Source organism: Equus caballus, unplaced genomic scaffold, assembly GCF_041296265.1.
Source record: "Equus caballus isolate H_3958 breed thoroughbred unplaced genomic scaffold, TB-T2T haplotype1-0000019, whole genome shotgun sequence".
Classification (NCBI taxonomy): domain Eukaryota; kingdom Metazoa; phylum Chordata; class Mammalia; order Perissodactyla; family Equidae; genus Equus; species Equus caballus.
In genome coordinates, this window is record NW_027222392.1 from 1,192,650 (window position 1) to 1,209,831 (window position 17,182).

At 44.2% G+C, this 17,182-nt stretch overlaps 1 long non-coding RNA gene across 1 annotated transcript in view; it reads left to right on the forward strand.

Moving 5' to 3' along the window:
- LOC138922940 (uncharacterized) overlaps nucleotides 1-15,904 on the forward strand; it is a 38,755-nt gene extending 22,851 nt beyond the window's left edge. Inside the window, exons 3-9 of the long non-coding RNA XR_011436077.1 lie at nucleotides 7,506-7,595; nucleotides 10,580-11,672; nucleotides 12,675-12,874; nucleotides 13,451-13,592; nucleotides 13,984-14,069; nucleotides 14,790-14,998; nucleotides 15,714-15,904. This is a non-coding gene — a long non-coding RNA (uncharacterized lncRNA). The remainder of the gene's footprint in view (nucleotides 1-7,505; nucleotides 7,596-10,579; nucleotides 11,673-12,674; nucleotides 12,875-13,450; nucleotides 13,593-13,983; nucleotides 14,070-14,789; nucleotides 14,999-15,713) is intronic.
- Nucleotides 15,905-17,182: the final 1,278 nt, after the last annotated feature.

The window sequence follows — 17,182 nt, forward strand, 5'->3', positions numbered from 1 at the left end:
GGATACGTTTTGAGAAATGCATCACTAGGCGATTCTGTTACATGAACATCATAGAGTACACTTACACAAACCTAGATGGTTTAGATTACACACCTAGGCCATGTGGTACTAATCTTATGGGACCGCTGTCGTATATGTGGTCTGTTGTTAACTGAAATGTTGTTATGCGGTGCAAGACTGTATATGAAAACTAGATATCATCCAATATCTAGATTGGATTGTGTATAAGGGTTCTTCAGAGAAACAGAACCAACAGGATATATATAGATATATTAGAGGAGATTATTATAGGAATTAGCTCAGTTGGAATTAGGTAGAACTTCCATGATCTTCCTGCTGTCTGCAAGCTGGAGAACCAGGAAAGCTGGTGGTGTAATTCAGAGTCTGAAGGCCTGAGAATCGAGGGGCCACTGGTGTAAGTCTGGTCTAGGTTTGAATCCGAAGGCCCAAGAGCCAGGAGCTCCGATAGAAGGCAGGTGGGCAGCAGAAGATGGATGACTTAGCTCAAACAGAAAGAGCGAATTTGCCCTTCCTCTGCCTTTTTGTTCTGTTAAGGCCCTCAACAGATTGGATGATGCCTGCTCACATTGGTGAAGATCTTCTTTATTCAGTCTGCTGATTGAAATGCTAATCTCTTGAGGAGACATCCTCACAGACATACCCAGAACTAATGCTTCACTAGTGAATTGTGCATCCCTTAGCCTAGTCAAGTTGACATAGAAAATTAACCATCACAGATTGCCTTGAACCCCTAATTCCGTGACCTTAAGCCTAGCTAAGATTTCCTATGTCAAAGGATTTACATTGTCAAAACACCCCTCGTTCTCCCAAGTCAACTGGAGTACAAAACTTGGACACTTCTCCTGTTTCCATAGGACAACCACTCCATGTATGCCATGATTTCTGGAAGAAAACTTGGAGGGTCTTAGGTAAGGGTCACATTCCACTTGTGTGGCCTTCACCACGTAGCTGCTAATTCCTTCCATCCTTCCATCATTCCTCCCTTGTCATTCTTTCTCCAGATAAATGAATCTTCCCCATCTCTCACCCTGTGGGTCTCACCTCTACTTCAAGGATTTATCAAGATATTTTTCTAAAGAAATATGAGCTCTCTCAAATGAATTTCTGATGAGTAAAATTATTTGCAAATTGAATTTTAGAAGAAAGAAATAACACTAGCAACTTTTAATTTTGATAAATCTACTAATCTGTCATGGCATAATTGTGCCCCAGGGAACACAGTTTGGGAGCTGCAATATTTGTCTTTGTTCAAAGTTCTAATAATCTTGGGGCAATGTCTTAAAAATGCCACTCTGGAAGAAAACCGGTGTATAATTTGGCAAGTCTACTCTGTTGTTTCCTTTTTTTGTTTTTTTATTTTTATATAATTTCGAACTTACAGAAGAGTTGCAAGACTGTATAAGACACTTCTGTGTACCCTTCACCCAGATTCTCTAGTTGTTTATGTTTTGCCCCATTTGCTTTATCATTTTCTTTTTCTATATATATTGCATATAAGTAATAATGCATATTATTTTTTTCTCAACCATCTAAGTTGGAGACGTTTTCACTAAAGATTTCAGAGTATGTTTTCTAACAAGAATATTCTTTTACGCTATTGTAACACATTTATCAAAATCAGGAAATTTTATGATACAATACTATTATCTAACAATGCATAGTCAGGTTTTGTCAATCGTCCCATAAATGTCCTTTATAGTTATTTTTTCCCTCTGATCAAGGATCTAACCCAGGATTACATATTGTACATACCTGTCATGTCTCTTTAGTCTCCTTTAAATCCAGAATAGTTTGTTAGTGTTTATTTTTCTTGACATATATTTTGGAAGAATACAGCCCAGTTATTTAGTAGACTGTCTTTCCTGAATAGATTCAAGTTAGGCACTTTGGGCAGGAATACCACAGGTGTTGATGTTGAGACCTTGTTTGGTTTTCCAAACAACAGTCAATTCTTTCCTCTTACACCAGCTGGGGGTCCTACAATCCAGTTCAGTTCTGACTGTAACTACCTGGAATCAGCGCAGACCCCACGGGCTAAGGACTCAGTCCCACAAGATTGCCCCCACTTCAGACACCAGCCACAAATGGAGTCCCCAGGCTACCTGCACTTATGCCCAGCTGATTGAAAATTCAGGTGTTCCCCCCTCAAGTTCAGTTATTTGCTAGAATCACTCACAGAATTCAAGAGAGTGCTATATTTACAATTACAGTTTTATTATAAAGGAAACACTTTGGGAACAGCCAAATGGAAGAGATGCATAGGGTGAGGAATGGGATGTGGGGGACACAGAACTTACATGCCCTTTGTGGGGGGGCGTCATCCCAGCACATAGATATCTTCACCAACCTGGTCGCCAGTGCCCACTTCCCTCTCTGGAGGTCGGGGGTGGGTCTGAGAGTTCTAACCCTCCAGTCAATTGGTTGGTTTTTCTGGCAGCCAGCCCCCATCTTGAAGCTATCTGGGGCTCAATTACCCATGAATCATCTCATTCGCATGAACTAAGTTGTGCTTGAAAGGGGCTTGTTAGGAATATCAAAATATTCTCCTATCAACTCAGGAAATTTTAAGGGTTTTAGAAGCTCTGTGCCAGGAACCAGGGATAAAGACCAAATATATTTTTTATCATACCACAGACCTCCTCAGTGTATGTTATCAGGAAGCATGTGATATTAGTTTATCCCAGTACTGATGGTGTTAAATTTGATAACTTGGTTACAGTGGTGTCCACCGGGTTTCTCCACTATAAGGGTACAATTTCTCATTGTAAATAATAAGTAGCCAGCCCTGGTGGTCTAGTGGTTAAAATTTAGCATTCTCACCGCTGTAGCCCAGGTTCGTTTCCTGGTCAGGGAACCATACCACCCGTCTGTCGATCGTCATACTGTGGCGGCTGCGTGTTGCTGGGATGCTGAAAGCTATGCCACTGGTATTTCAAATACCAGCAGTCACCCATGGTGGACAGGTTTCACTGGAGCTTCCAGACTAACACAGACTAGGAAGAAGGACCTGGCCATCCATTTCCACAAAAATGGCCACGAAAACCCTGTGAATAGCAGTGCAGCATTGTTTGATACAGTGCTGGTAGGTGAGAGGATGGAGCAAAAAGACCCAGCAGGGTTCCGCTCTGCTGTACACAGGGTGACTAGGAGTTGGAGAGACTTGCTGGCACTAAAAACAACAAATTAGAAGTATCTTATGGGGAGATACTTTGATATTATGTAAATATCCTATCCCTCATCAACCTACATTTACCTGTTTTGGCATCCAGTGATTTTCTAACGCCATCATACCTTCTATATTTATTAGTTGGCATTCTAATGTGAGGAAGAGTTTTGTCTTTTTTATTCATTCATTCATTCATGTATATCACTGAGGACTCATGGATTTTCATTTTGTTTATGAGTTATGATCTGTTATTATCTTTATTTATTTGGCTTCTGAAATTATATCAGATTTGCAGACTCCCATGTATTTTTGATATGCCCCCATCACTACAATTTTCTTGCTTTCCGGTAGGGCTGAAAGTTCTTACTGGCTTAACAAGATGTTGCAGGCTATCTTAGACTTTCCCTGCCCTAGCCCTAGAATGTTTCCTTTTTCCAAGGAGCCTTGCTTCCAAGGAAAGGATGGTATTTAGAAACCAAGGTCTGGCCACTAGGTGAGCTCATTGCTTCTGATATGTGCTCATTGCTAATATGTTAGCAGACAGAGCTAGGAAAAAAATAAACAAATATACACACATACTATATTTTATTTATTTCTGTACCTATCTACTTATTATATTAAAAACAATGAATTCTTACTGATACCTCCAATTTCAATCCACATCTCAAGGTACATTTTTTTTTTCTGCTTCTTTTCTCTGTTAGGTGTTCCCTTCTCCAAAAGTGAAGAACCAGGCTTCCTTACTCTTTAAGCATATGCTCAAGCCAAGTTCTAACCTCTTCACTCCATTCTGCAGGTTCCAGTATCTTTCCCTTTAGGCTGAAGAACTTCCATTAGCACTTTGTGTAGTGTGGGTCTGATGCTGACAAATTCTCTCATTTTTAGTTTATCTGAAAATGCCTTTATTTTGCTTGTATTCTTAAAAGATATTAGTTAGTAGTTTCTTTCAACACTTTAAAAGAGTTTTCCCACATTTTTCCTGTCTTCATTTTTCTCATGAGAAGTCAGCTATACTTTGTGTTTGCACCTCCTGTGGTGCTGTATTTCATTTTCACACCATGTGTATAAGTTTAAGGTTTTCAACAACTTTGAGAAATTTTTGGTTTAATTTTAAATATTTTATTTTTAATTGTATTTATTTAAATAAAATATTTAATTTTAAATATTTTCTGCTCCATTCTCTTTCTTCTTTTCGGGACTTCAATTACGTATATGTTAGATCACTTGATATTGTCCCAGAAAACACTGAGGCTCTGTTAACTTTTTATAGGTTTTTTCTTTTTCCCCTCTGAGTTCTTCTGATTAGATACTTTCTGTTGATCTATGGTCAGGTTCACAGACCCTTCAATGGACTTTTCATTTTAGACATTATACTTTTCAATTCTAGAATTTCCATGTGGCTTTATTTTTCTTTATAGTTTTTTCTTTCTTTGCTGAGATTCCTTATCAGTTCATTATTACCATATTTTCTTCTAAGTCCTTAAATACATTTATAGTAGCTGCTTTAAAATCTTTGTCTGTTAATTCCAACATCTGAATCATCTTGGGGTCCATTTTTATTGACTAGTTTTTCTCTTCATTATGGGTTGCAATTTCCTGTTTCTTCATGTGTCTTGATTTTTGATTTCATACTGGACATTGTGGATGTTTCATTGCAGGGCTTTTGGATCATTTCGTCTTCCTTTAAAATAAGGCTGACATTTGTTCTTGCAGTTGAGAGATCTTTGGTCTTGTTGGCCTTGGTATTATTATTTGTTAGGGTGGATGTATTTTACTTTTGAATTTAATCTTAGGGAGTGCCCCCTGAATCTAGGATATGGTTCTGTGTCTCAACTGAATGCCTGAGGTGCTTAGTAAGATCTCTCCTCTGGCTAGACTGGAAGTCCAGTGTCTCTAAACATTTCCCAAACTGGTGTCCCCGTTCTGATTTCAGACTTCAACAGGTCATTTTTGCAAGGGCAGAGTCTTGCTCTGTACGTGTCTGAAGTGAGTAGCTGCTCAGTCTTCTGCCACTCCTCCTTTAAACCCCTTTCCCCAACCCCCCAAGACAGCCTCTCTTATCAGGTACTTTGCCTTTCAAATTCCAGCCCCTTTAGAAGTCTCGAATTTCTTTCACTTCCATTTGGAACTGTTGTTCCACTTGGATGCTGCCTGCATTCTCCCCAGCACGAAAATGCCTCCAGGAAGAAAGCTGGAGTGTTGCATGGCAATCGTGCATTTCCGCTCTCCACTGTCTAGTAAAGCAGTAGGGCAAGTCTGGTACCAGTTGCTTTATCATGGCAAGTGGAGATCCAAGGCCTGTGTTTTTTTTACACTGACATGTTCTCATAAACAATAAAAGGAATAATCACAATAACAGTAGTGCTCCATTTTTTTTAAGGTGTTTCTTGGACCTAATGGGGTTAGAACTTCTCTCTGCGTATTGCCTCTGCAGTGAGTGCATTGTTAAAGGAAAATATTTTGAGATGCCAAAATTCACCTAAAGTGAATTTGAAGCATATGTTACTCCCGCCTCCTTCAATGAAGAGTGCAATCCAGGCTGCTGTTGATATTAAACTTCTACTATGCACAAAAATGTTGTGATAGTCCTGCTAATTTCAGTCTGTCAAACTCTATTGCTGTGATTAGATAGTTGGGTTTAATCGTCTTCATAAATTGGTCTTGTAATTCAAATATTCATTAACAAAATAATTGCTGAAGGTGCATTTTTATTCATATTTTGATTATTAGCTTGTAGAATAATTTACTGTATAAGTTAATAAATTTCTACTTCTTTAATTCATCAATATCAGAATTGCTTTTGATACTTTGCATACTAAAGGATGTTATTTAGGAACTATTTCTTAGAAACATTCAGCCCAGGTTTTCTCTGTGTCTCAATATAACTTGGAGTATGTTTGCAGAAAAAGCAAAAATGCGGTAGCGTTTATTTATAATATAAAATATTTAAACTGATTTTCCACCATTTTATAATTTTTCTTTTGCAGTTGTCCTTAATGTCGGGTTTGGCCCTCTCAGGGGAAAATTGGCCTCATTTCTGACCCCAATTGATGGAATCTAGTATAGTCATTTACTTCATTCACAGCTTTGGCTTTGCATGACTTTAGACTAATTTAAAAAAAAAAATAGAAATGACCTTCAAAGATGAGGATTTTCCAGTGTAGTGATTCCATATTCTCTGAAGGGAATTCCTACAGCAGAGTTTTGAGAGCAGTGATGCTGTCATTAGGTTAAACATGTAACTTCCCAAGGCTGTTGCTTTGAAGGAACAACACTCATTCAAATGTTTATGTTCTGGTTTGTTTTTTCCATTCTAATCTTTCCTCATATAGTGGTTATCTGTCCATTTCCTTTAGTATGTTTTCCCCCTACCTACAAGATTTAATTTAAACTATAATAAACTAAAAATGATCACAGTTGATAACTATGATATCACTTGTTGATGAATTCTTTCATTTATTTACCAAATGCTGTTGAGTTCCTGTGCTAACATTGGGAATACAGTGATGAGCCCAAAAAAAGCCCCTCACAGAGTTTACAGCCTAAGTAACTTCAGTCTTCCCAATCTGGAGTTTAAGAGAAAATAGCCTGTACCTTTCTTTAGCTCACATTTAGAATTTTTACACGTGTCAGAGTCCTTTGCAATTACTGGCTGTGCATGATATACTTTATAAAAGGGGAAAGAGATTCAAAAGATTGAGTTGTTTACAGTCTGATTGAGGCCATGCAGCTTTTTTACATATACAAAAAGAAAAAAGAAAAAAGATATAAATTCTTGTGAACACCTGAGATAGAACAGAATACTGAGGAATTATATAAATGACCATTACAAGGGAGTAAAGTCAATACTGGAAGTTTGTTTTGGAGGTGGTTCGTTTTATAGGAAAAGTTTCAGAGCAGAGATGCTTTCCTGTTGGATGGCACGGAAGAATCAGGTAGCGAGATGGGAACAGGCAAATTGTGTTACGGGGAGGAGAGTTGCCAGTCTTCCTGAATCTAAGTAAGGCTATCCAAATTGGTTAATATTTTGAATTTCCTTAATTTCTTTGAGTTTATTTCTTTGTTTATATTTCCTTTATATGTTTGAGTCTGTATTTTTTTGGTTCTCATAAACACTAGCTGCTAAAAAACACTTAAATTTATCTTTGTCAAAGATGATACGTACTTACATTCAGCAGTGCCTTTTACAATGATAAAATTGTCATTCAGAGCAACAAGGTAAGTCAAAGGTTAGATTTCTCTAATCTTATAAATGGGAAAAATCAAATCAATCTTTGAACAGGTCAGTCATTAAATTGAATTTCTTTTTCCCTACTAGGATCCTCGATTCAATGCAGAAGTGGACCAAATTACAGGCTACAAGACACAAAGTATTCTTTGTATGCCAATAAAGAATCATAGGGAAGAGGTAAGCCAATTTTCCATTTTATAAAAGGTTATTTGGAAACATTTCTCTTTTTGAAAAAAATTTTTACTTTACTTTGCACATTTATGAAATAATCCCATAGTGATTAAGTTAACTATGAAGTGCTTAAATGTTCTGCTCGATATTTTTTATTTGGACCTTAGTTACAGGGTTCAGTCCTGAAGGAGACTTTACTTTGACTCAGGAATAAACTTCAGACATTTTGCTTCCTTCCTGTCCTTCTCCCCCAGGACCTTATTCTATCCTAAGATATATAATTGTGGCTGCAGTTGGAATCAATTTATTTCATATTATAAGTGTCTGAATAATGCTCATTTCATAAATGGTTATCTAATTGCAATGGTCATAAGCCGATTCTTTTTGGATCCAAAATTAAGTTTTGAAAAAATGGAAATTGTAGCTAATTCCAAGTAAATTTCACTGTGAAGTTATAACAAGCAAAGGAAAATAGGTTGGTTTATATTTCACCTAACTAGAAGGTTTGGAGTCTGTTAGCACTGATTTCCTCTTCATTTATACTTATTTTAAAAAAATGGTTAATAAATTACCAATTAAACTGAATTTTTCAATTGAGTGTTCTCAACCCTGGCTGCACATTACAATTGACTGAAGAACTTCTAAAATATTACCAATTAAATCATAATCTCTAAGGGCAACGTCTGGATACTGATATATTTTTAAAGCTCCCCAAGTAAACTGTAGCAAGGGTTGAAAATCACTACTCTAAGTGAAAACAAATAGATTGAAAGAGCCCATATTGGTGTTTCTTTACCTTGGCTGCACAGTAGAATCACATGGGAAGTAGTCTGAAATTCTAATGCCCAGGCTTCACCTTAAATCAGAGTCTCTGGGGTTGGGACCCAGGCGTGAGTATTTTAAAGCTCATGGTGATCACAGTGCAGCTAAGGGTGAGAACCCCTGCCAAGAAGACTAGAAACACTTTGATGCTTCTACTTGATTTACATTCGGATTCTGACATCTTTCCTTTCTCTCCTCCATCTGGTCTGTTACCAAGTCCCATTGATTTTTTTCCATTAGAGTGTTTCTCATTTCAGTTTCTTTCTTTTCATTCCTGCCGCCTGCACCAGAATTCAGATCTTGAAGCAATGCCTGAACTTTTAAAATATTCTTGTAAGGGGTTTCTATACTTGCAGTCAGTTCCCCTTCAATCCACCCTGCATATGCCCTGGGAATTTTCCTAAAACACAGCTTTCTAAATCAGTGCTCCTAAAATATTAATGTGTATGTGAATCACATAGGGATTTTGTTAAAATGCAGATTCTGAATTCAGTAGGTCTAGGTGGGACATGAGATTCTTTTCTAACAAGCACGAGGTTGATGCTGATACCCTGGGTCAATCACAATTTGATTAACAGGATCGAGAATCAGTCACTTCTGAGTATCTAAAATAAGTTCTCAGTGACTTAGAGTTGCCACAAGGATTAAGAGGATAGTTACTAAAAATTCCTGCACCTAAAACATGAATATCAGATTAATTATTAAGTTAATTAAGGCAATGTATGGACTAATGATGATAGTGCTATTAATTGGGTTGCCAGATATAGGAAATAAAAAATACATCCCATGTAACATTTAGGACCTAGTTATACTAAAAAATTATTTGTTGTTCATCTGAAATTAAGTTTGCTTAGAGGTCTTCTATTTTATCAGGCAGCCCTAGTTGTAAACCAAGGACTATGATTCTGTGCTCTTAAGAAGACAATGTTCAGCTTTTAGTTAGTATATATGCTTTAAAATCATGGCCCAAAACACAACTTTGTACTGGCCAAGAGACTCAGTTTGAATCCTACTCTGATTAAAGTCCTTCTAAATAGTGTGAACAGTCTCAACCTATGTCATTGTGTGTAGCTGGACCCTCTGCTGGCTACATGCCTTGTCCCCTCACTAGAGCTGTCATGCAGGGGGGCTGGAAACCTTTCACACAGCTGTAGGGCTGACTGCATATTTTGTGGGGCCCATTGAAAAATGAACATTCAGAACCCCTTATGCAGGAAGCAGGGGGAAATACGCAGTTAAAGGTACCAAAATAGGAAGCATTTTCCTTTAAAATATCTTATTACTTATAAAACATAACAGGACTGAAAAAGACATGAATAACATAAATTTACACATTACAAGGCAATCTTATCAGTCTTACTTTATATAACATATACAGTACATGACACTTTCTCAATATTATGTTTAAACAGATCATAAGATTTTTTGTCTCACTTATGCAAATTCGTTTATGTCATGAAAATATATAAAGTTAGTAACTTTTATTTTAAATTGATACAGTTGAAAGCGGTGTCTGTTATTTTTGGCAGATGCAAGATTGCAGAACACGTTTACTTATGCTGAGGAGAAGAGTCTGTGTTGGGGTAAACACTCGTGGAGCCGTGAAGAGTGTTTTATAGGCTATGACAACATTGGAGAGATTTCTGATAAATTATTTCAAAATACAAATTTTATTACACCTAGAGCTGATGATCCTTGTGGAAAAATTTTTCTAAGAAGATTTAACCCTTCAAACAAATCAATTTCATGCCATCTGAATTTAATTTTAAATGTAAATTTATACTTTGGCATTTCAATGTTTCCTCTGACATTTCCCATAACTTATGGAGGGTGTATAAATAGCTGAAAGTGTGCTCTGCATTTGCATATAATTCAAAATGCCTTTTTATTCATCTACCATTGTGTCTTTGGTTACATGGAATATTAATTTTCTACTTGTGTTTCTTATTAACACGTGGTTCTTCTGAAGGTTCATGTGAAAAAAGTGTTTTCTGCTGACTGCAATGATCTTTTAATTTTCTTTACTATTTCTGTTTGTGGATATTTACTTTGCAACATTGCAGCAGTTGTGAAACCAGAGATATTAAATCTTTTGAATAATTCTAACACTCTTCAATTCTCTCCGATATGATTTATTGCAATGCCCAGTATCCACTTTTATTTTGCAGGAATTTCTTGATTGAGTTTGCTGCCTGAGTACCGCAGTTCGTGTCCTTGCATTCAGGCTGGACAATTGTATTTGTGCAGATGCCACGGGGACAGGCTCCTGGGACAGACAGACCAGCCAGCCTGCAACCGCGGGTCCTGGCACACCCCCGTGCAGTGGCCCTCCTTTCTCCTAAGGCTGAACCTGCCGCCGCCTCTGCTACCACCACCACTTGGGGCCCTGCTGCCCCTGGAAACATCCCCATCAGCAGCCAATCTCCTGAACGGCAGGGTTCTGGAAACCTCCCAGGGGTTTCTGCCAGGGGATGCGTCGTCAGGGGCTGCACCTTTCATCCAGGAGAAGGAGAGCTGAAGTACAGCGCTCCGGAGTCTGAAAAAAAGGCTGGGGAGCAGATGAGAGACCCAGGGCACCCCGGCTGGTCTCTGGGGACTGGGGCACCAGCCCCTCCTATGGCATCTCCTTCAGGATCTGTGGGTCCCTGAGTTGTGGAAAGCCGCCCAGCCTTCTGAGCTGGGGGCCCGCAGGGTTAGCTCTGGTTGCTCTGGGCACTTGTGGGAGAGCAGGGTCAGAGCGGAGGGCAGCAGTTGGGGGCTGAATGATGGTGCCCACCACTGCACACCCCGCGGTGGGCGAGGCCGCCCCTGCCTCCCTCTCCAAGGAGCCGACCACGAAGTCCGGGAAGCAGAGAGGGGAGATGGGGAGGGAATGGCAGTGGGGCTGCAGGGCACGCTCGGGTCAGCGCTAACCGCTGGTGTAAAGGGACGAGTGGCCACTTCTGGCGGAACAACAGGCGGCGGTGGAAGGCAGCGCTCAGGACGTCAGCGGGCCTGCGGGGGACGCACTCACCGAGGACCAGCAGCACTTTCCGGCTAGGCGCCCGATGCGCACGGCAGAGCTCAGGGTCCGGCAGCGCCTCGCAGGGCAGGCCCGCACCCGTGGCTCTGGCCCCGCCCGAGTACACGTGCGCGTCAGGCCCCGCCCCCAGGCGCCCTGGCCCCGCCCCTCGCTCAACCACTGCCCCTCGCTCAACCACTGCGCCTCCCGTGGACCCTGATGCGGTGATCTCAGGAGACCCCCAGCTGCTGCGGTTCCTGGTGAGTCCGCGGCGGCAGTGGGTGGCGTTGGGCCCATGGAGGGGTAGGCGAGCTCCCGGGAGAAAAGCGGGGCCGCGGGGGGAGGCCGATGCGGGGCCTGGCGCAGGGGCCGAGGATGCGGGCGCCTTCCACGTGGACCCCGCTCCCCACCCACTGCGTCCCAACCCAGGTTCCCGCCTCCCTCGACCTTGGTGGAGCCCGCAGGCCATAGACTCTTAGGCAGCGTGGTGTCCCACCCTTAGACCCCAGGTTTCGCCGTAAGTGGCTTCGGGGTGGGGGCCACGTTGTGCCCAGAGCAGCCTCGCAGGGGCAGGGATGAGGGGCAGTCTGGGGCCAACTCTGTGCAGGTGGTGCCAGGATCCTACGGATGCTGTGCACTCTGAGTTAATCAAGGGGCCTTGAACTTCCCAGAACCAACTAGAACCCCTGAGGTCCCCTAGGATGCCAATGCCACAGGTGGGGGCGGGGGTAAGGCAAGGCCTCAATGGAAGACACCCCTTCCAGCGCTGCAGTCCCCTTAGTGGGTGGAAGTCTCCATGGCTGGCCTTTGCAAAGCCTCGGGCCCTCAGGGCCTCCAGTCCTCCCACCCACACCAGCCAGAGGAGGGAGCCCCCTGGACGCTGCTTCTCTCTGCACTGTGCCTCCTTAAATTCCCTGGGGAGGAAATAAAAAGAAGCAAGTAGATTTTCCTTGGAGGAAAAACTGAGTGTTTAGGCTTCTTATTGAGAAACTGTTTACCAGCTAGGGTTTGGGCAAGTGGGGTTCTGGGATTTGGGGCAGGGGTGTGGGGACACTCCATCTTTGGTGGACGCCCCCTCTGCACAGGTTTCTGGCTTCCTGTCTCAGACCAGCAAGGGGGTGGGATGTAGGCCATCAGGCTCAGACCCCCTGGAGGGGAGACAGATTGTGCCTCTCCTGATGCGCTGGACCCCTGCCCTATTGCTGGGTCCTCTGAGGCCGGGACCCTGACTGCTGGTCTGTGTTGCCCCTGCTCCACCCCAGGCTGAGTGAGGCCAGGCCTTCAGGCTCCAGCATGGCCCTGCAAGACCACTGCTGCCCCCCTGCGGCCGTGCAGAGGAGGCTGCCCATCCTGCCCTGGCTGTTGGACTCTGAAGATGGACTTCATCACTGGACTTTCAGTGGGGCTCAAGGTCATTCCCCACACGCTGGCCTGTGCTGAGGTGGCCTGACTCCTGCCCCAGGTGAGATGTCTGCCCCTGCTGCTGGCCACATCCCCTCCCTGACCCCACACTTGGCCTCATTGCCTGCCCAGAAGCAGAGTAGAAATGCACAGTATCCCCTCCAGACAGCGGGGCACCCAGGGCTCCAGCCCCATGGGAACCAAGAAGCCTTGGTTTACAGTCTAGAGCATGTGACTGCCTTTGGGGAGACGCACGCTTTTATAACTTCTCTTGTCACACTTGTCACACACAGGTATCAGGGCAGTTCTGGGTTGTGTGATGGGGCCAGCAGGATGACTCACTGTAGCTTTAAGCATTATTTCTCAGGCTCACAGACTCACACAGAAACACGCAGGTCTTTGTGCTCCCGCAGGTGGCACCTGTGGCCCCACTTGGGTGCAGGTAGAAAAGAGGTCCCCTCATCACAGCAGGTCACACTCATGGATGATCGAGGGTGAGTGGTTACCCTGCCTGTGTGCGCTGGTATGCCCAAAGTACACAGTGGACACCGCAGACCCCTGTGCTCAGATGTCTACACCAGGGGCACCCTGGGTGTGCCGTGTGCCTCCTGGGTGCTCATCACTCTCTCCCCAACAGTGTGGCTTCTACTCTGCCTTCATGGGTGCTTCGTGTAGTTCTTCCTGGTCACCTTCTGGCATGTTACCCTGAGCCCGCCTGTGCTGTGCTGCTGGCTTTCCTGTGGGCTGCATGCAGTTAGCCATGGGGTCCCTGCGCTTGGGTAAGACTCTCAGGCCTTCATTCCATGGTGGGGGAGGTGTGGTTCTGCTCTTCCCAGAGTAGTGGGGCCCCTGCCTCCTGGGGATGGCCCTGCCCTCTGCATTTCCTTCTTTGCATTCCAAGGGCTACCCCTGTGTGTGTGTAGTAGGGGCAGGGGGACCCTCACCCCTCAGCCCTCCCCTATTCTGCTGAGAGGTCAGGACACTTGGAGAAGCTCCCAGAGCCTCAGACCCCAACCTCCCTTTCCTGCTCTCCAACCAGCCCAAACAGGGCATGTCATTCCAGTCCTCAGCCTCAGTCCCATCCACACTGCCTTTCCCAGCCATGTCCACCCATGTCCTCTGGGACCAGGCAGAGCTCTGACCAACACAGTATTCCTTCTTGGCTGCCAGGGTTCCTGCTGGACTTCGTCTCCTGTGCCATCATTAAAAGTTTCACCTCTACTGCTACCATCACCATGGACTTCGGGCAGATCCAGGTAGGCTCACTGTTGGCACTGGGGCACCTGCAGGGTAGCAGGACCAAGGCCAGGTCCTGATATGTGTGGGTCAGTCGACCCCTTGCTTTCCAGAGCTGGAAGCACATGGTGCTCGCGTGAGTCTCCATCAATGAAAATGACCCTCAGGGGGGATGTTGGGTGAGGGTCAGATTGTGCAACAGGTAATATGGGGGAGTGGTGATGACAACCCCGCTCTTGGTGGAGATTTCCCACCAGTGCGCTTGGTTCCCGCACAGGGTGGTTTGTTCCGCTGCCTCTACTACCCACTCAGCCAGCAGCCTGCACAGCTCGTGAGCATCCTGCCTAGATTTTGACAAGCGGATTATACCTCCATGCTCATTTAGCTAGATGATTTCATTTTTTTTCCAATTTCTGTCGACTCTCTTTCAAATGGCTTGCTTCTTTATGTTTCTGTTTAAACCTCCATGAGAAGCTCTAGATCAGTGATCACTGGTTCCCCGAGGCCGTCATTGGTTCTCCTTTCCCTGGGTTCGATGATCCTGGGGGGCAGGAGCTGTCTTGCTCCCGACTGTGGCCCCCAGCGCTGTGCTTGGTATAAAGCAGGTCAGCGCTCAGGTGGGTGTGCAGAGTGGACCTGAACTGTCTTGTACAAATGAAGCTGTGGGGCCCCTGGCGGCAGACTCGGGGCCAGGCCTCTTTCTTGTGACCTGGTGTTCTCACCTGGGTCTGGTTCTCCAGGCTGGCCTGTGCAGTCTTCCCTGATGGTGGGCAGTGAGCAGATCAAGACCAGGAGGAGGCATGTGTGAGAATCCAGCAGCTGACACGTCTTCCCTCTCACTCTGTGCTGGGGCTGGATCCACACTTTCCCTGTGCTCGTTTCTCATCACACCCCTGGGACAGAGGTTTATCATCATCTGCATTTAGAGAGGAGGAAACCCCTTAAAAAGGTGGGTGAATGCGATTTATATATTATGTACACACACATCAGGGGAAGCTTGGCAAATGGTCTGTCCTAGGATAGTCTGTCCTTTATTCTAGAAACAATATCTTTCCTTTTTAGTGTCAGTAATGTTCCTTGATGTGATCATAATACGGGTAGAGGGCAGCTTCTTTGTGCATTCATTACCTGGCAACCCTACACCCACAATGTCATTAAAACCTTGACCACGTCATGACAGCCATCTGAGAGCCCCTAGGGTGGGGTGGGGTTCTCCTGACTGCCCAGGACAGAAGTGGAGGAGGCGGAGGTAGGAGGTGTCCCCTGGCTAAGTAGCCCAGACTTCCGTGGCACCAGTGCCTCAGTCACCTTGGCCCTGGCGAGCGGTGTCTGTGCTCAGGGGTGTATACTGTCGTCGGTGATAGTCATGTGAACTGAAGGGACACCAAAGGCTGGTATCAGGAACAGGCACACGCCTGGACAAATCCAGGATGTCTTTGTATTTGCTTTTGTTTAACCGTGAAAGGTGCGTTAAAGCCTGATGAATTTTAATAGACACGTGCCCTGAAATATCCCGGCACACAGAGCTGAGTTTTCCACAGTTCCTTGTCACTCTACCTGCTGGTTGTGCTGCTCCTCGTTCACGTCTCTGATCTTATATAGAGTTTAGGGTCAGACTAAGCATCGAGAACAGCCTTTTACACATACTCTTGGACTCTTTTCAGTTTGATCCTGAAGGCATCTGCCACTTCTGGAATCCACTCAAACCACAAGGAGGAGAGTCACTCCAATGCCTATGAAATGGAACCTTCAGGAGTTTTTAGTTATAAATCTTGGAATCTGGAAGATTCAATTCATGATTGCAAAATATTTCCTAATATTTTGTTTTTTCATAAACTGATGCTTTTGAAAGAGATCTCATTAATTGGGCTGTTTGACTTTGACGTCTCTTTGGGGTGGAGCAGTAATAAACGTGGGTCCACTTTCATGTTCAGCGTGCACATCCACGTGATCCGAACTCTTCCACTTCTTTTCTATTTGATGGCTCCCTGTGTTCCCCTCCCCCTGGGTTATGATGATTCATTTCTGACACTTGTGAATATGTTTTTTTAAACTTTAGGTACCTTTTAAAAAAAATTTAAAACATAGAAATCCTCATGGATGTTTCAGGTTGTCTTAGTACCTAGAACATTCGCTACTGGAATTCCTCTGCGCTTTCATTGCCCTGGTTGGGACCCTTTAAAGTGAGTGAACGAGACTCTGTCCTCCCTCCTGGGGGATGTCTTCTGTGTTGCTGATGCACCGTGCAGTCTTTCGTCATCATTACAGCGTCAGTGAGATATAGTTCACATGTAATACGAGTCACACTGTAAGGTGTGTAAATCAGTGTTTTTAGTATACTCACAGAATTGTGCAACGTCACCACAATCGATTTTGGAAGCTTTCCATCACTGCTCCAGAAGAAACACTCTACTCGTTAGGAGACAGTCCCGTTTCCCCTAAACCCTCAGGCCTAGGCAGACAGAAATTCATATTCTGTTTCTATGGATTGGCCTATTTTGAACATTCCCTATAAATGGAATCATACGATGCGTGACCTTTTGAGTCTGGCTTCTTTCACTCAGCATGACGGCTTCAGGGTCCACCCGTGTTGCCACATGTGTGAGCCCTCCATTTCTTTTCGATGCTGAATGGCATTCCATCGTGTAGCTGCAGCACAGTCTGTTTATTCCTCAGCTGATGGACATTTGGGTTATGTCTACTTTTTGGCTATTATGTATTTGTCTGCTATGAGCATTCACGTACAAGGTTTTGTGTGGACACCTGCTTTCGTTTCTTTTGGGTCTGTACCCAGGAGTGGAATTGCTGGGTCACATGGTAACTCTTGGTGTCACTGTTTGAATACCTGCAAGGAATTTTCCCTAAGCAACTGCACCATCGAGTGCAGACCTGCAGGACGCTCAGGTGTGTCAGGTCTGTGGCCAGGTTGCAAGGACATGTGGCCAGCAGGGGGCACCGTGGGGCTATCTCAGAGGTGAGCCTGCCTGGCCCTGCCACCTGGGAAAGTCTCGCAGGCCAGAGGGAAGTGAGCAGTGAGTTCACTGAGCTGTGCTGTGATGAGACTGCAGCGGTCAGGACCTCCGGGACCCAGGGCCATGAAGGGCCAGGCTCTCTCACCACCTGGGGCCTGGGA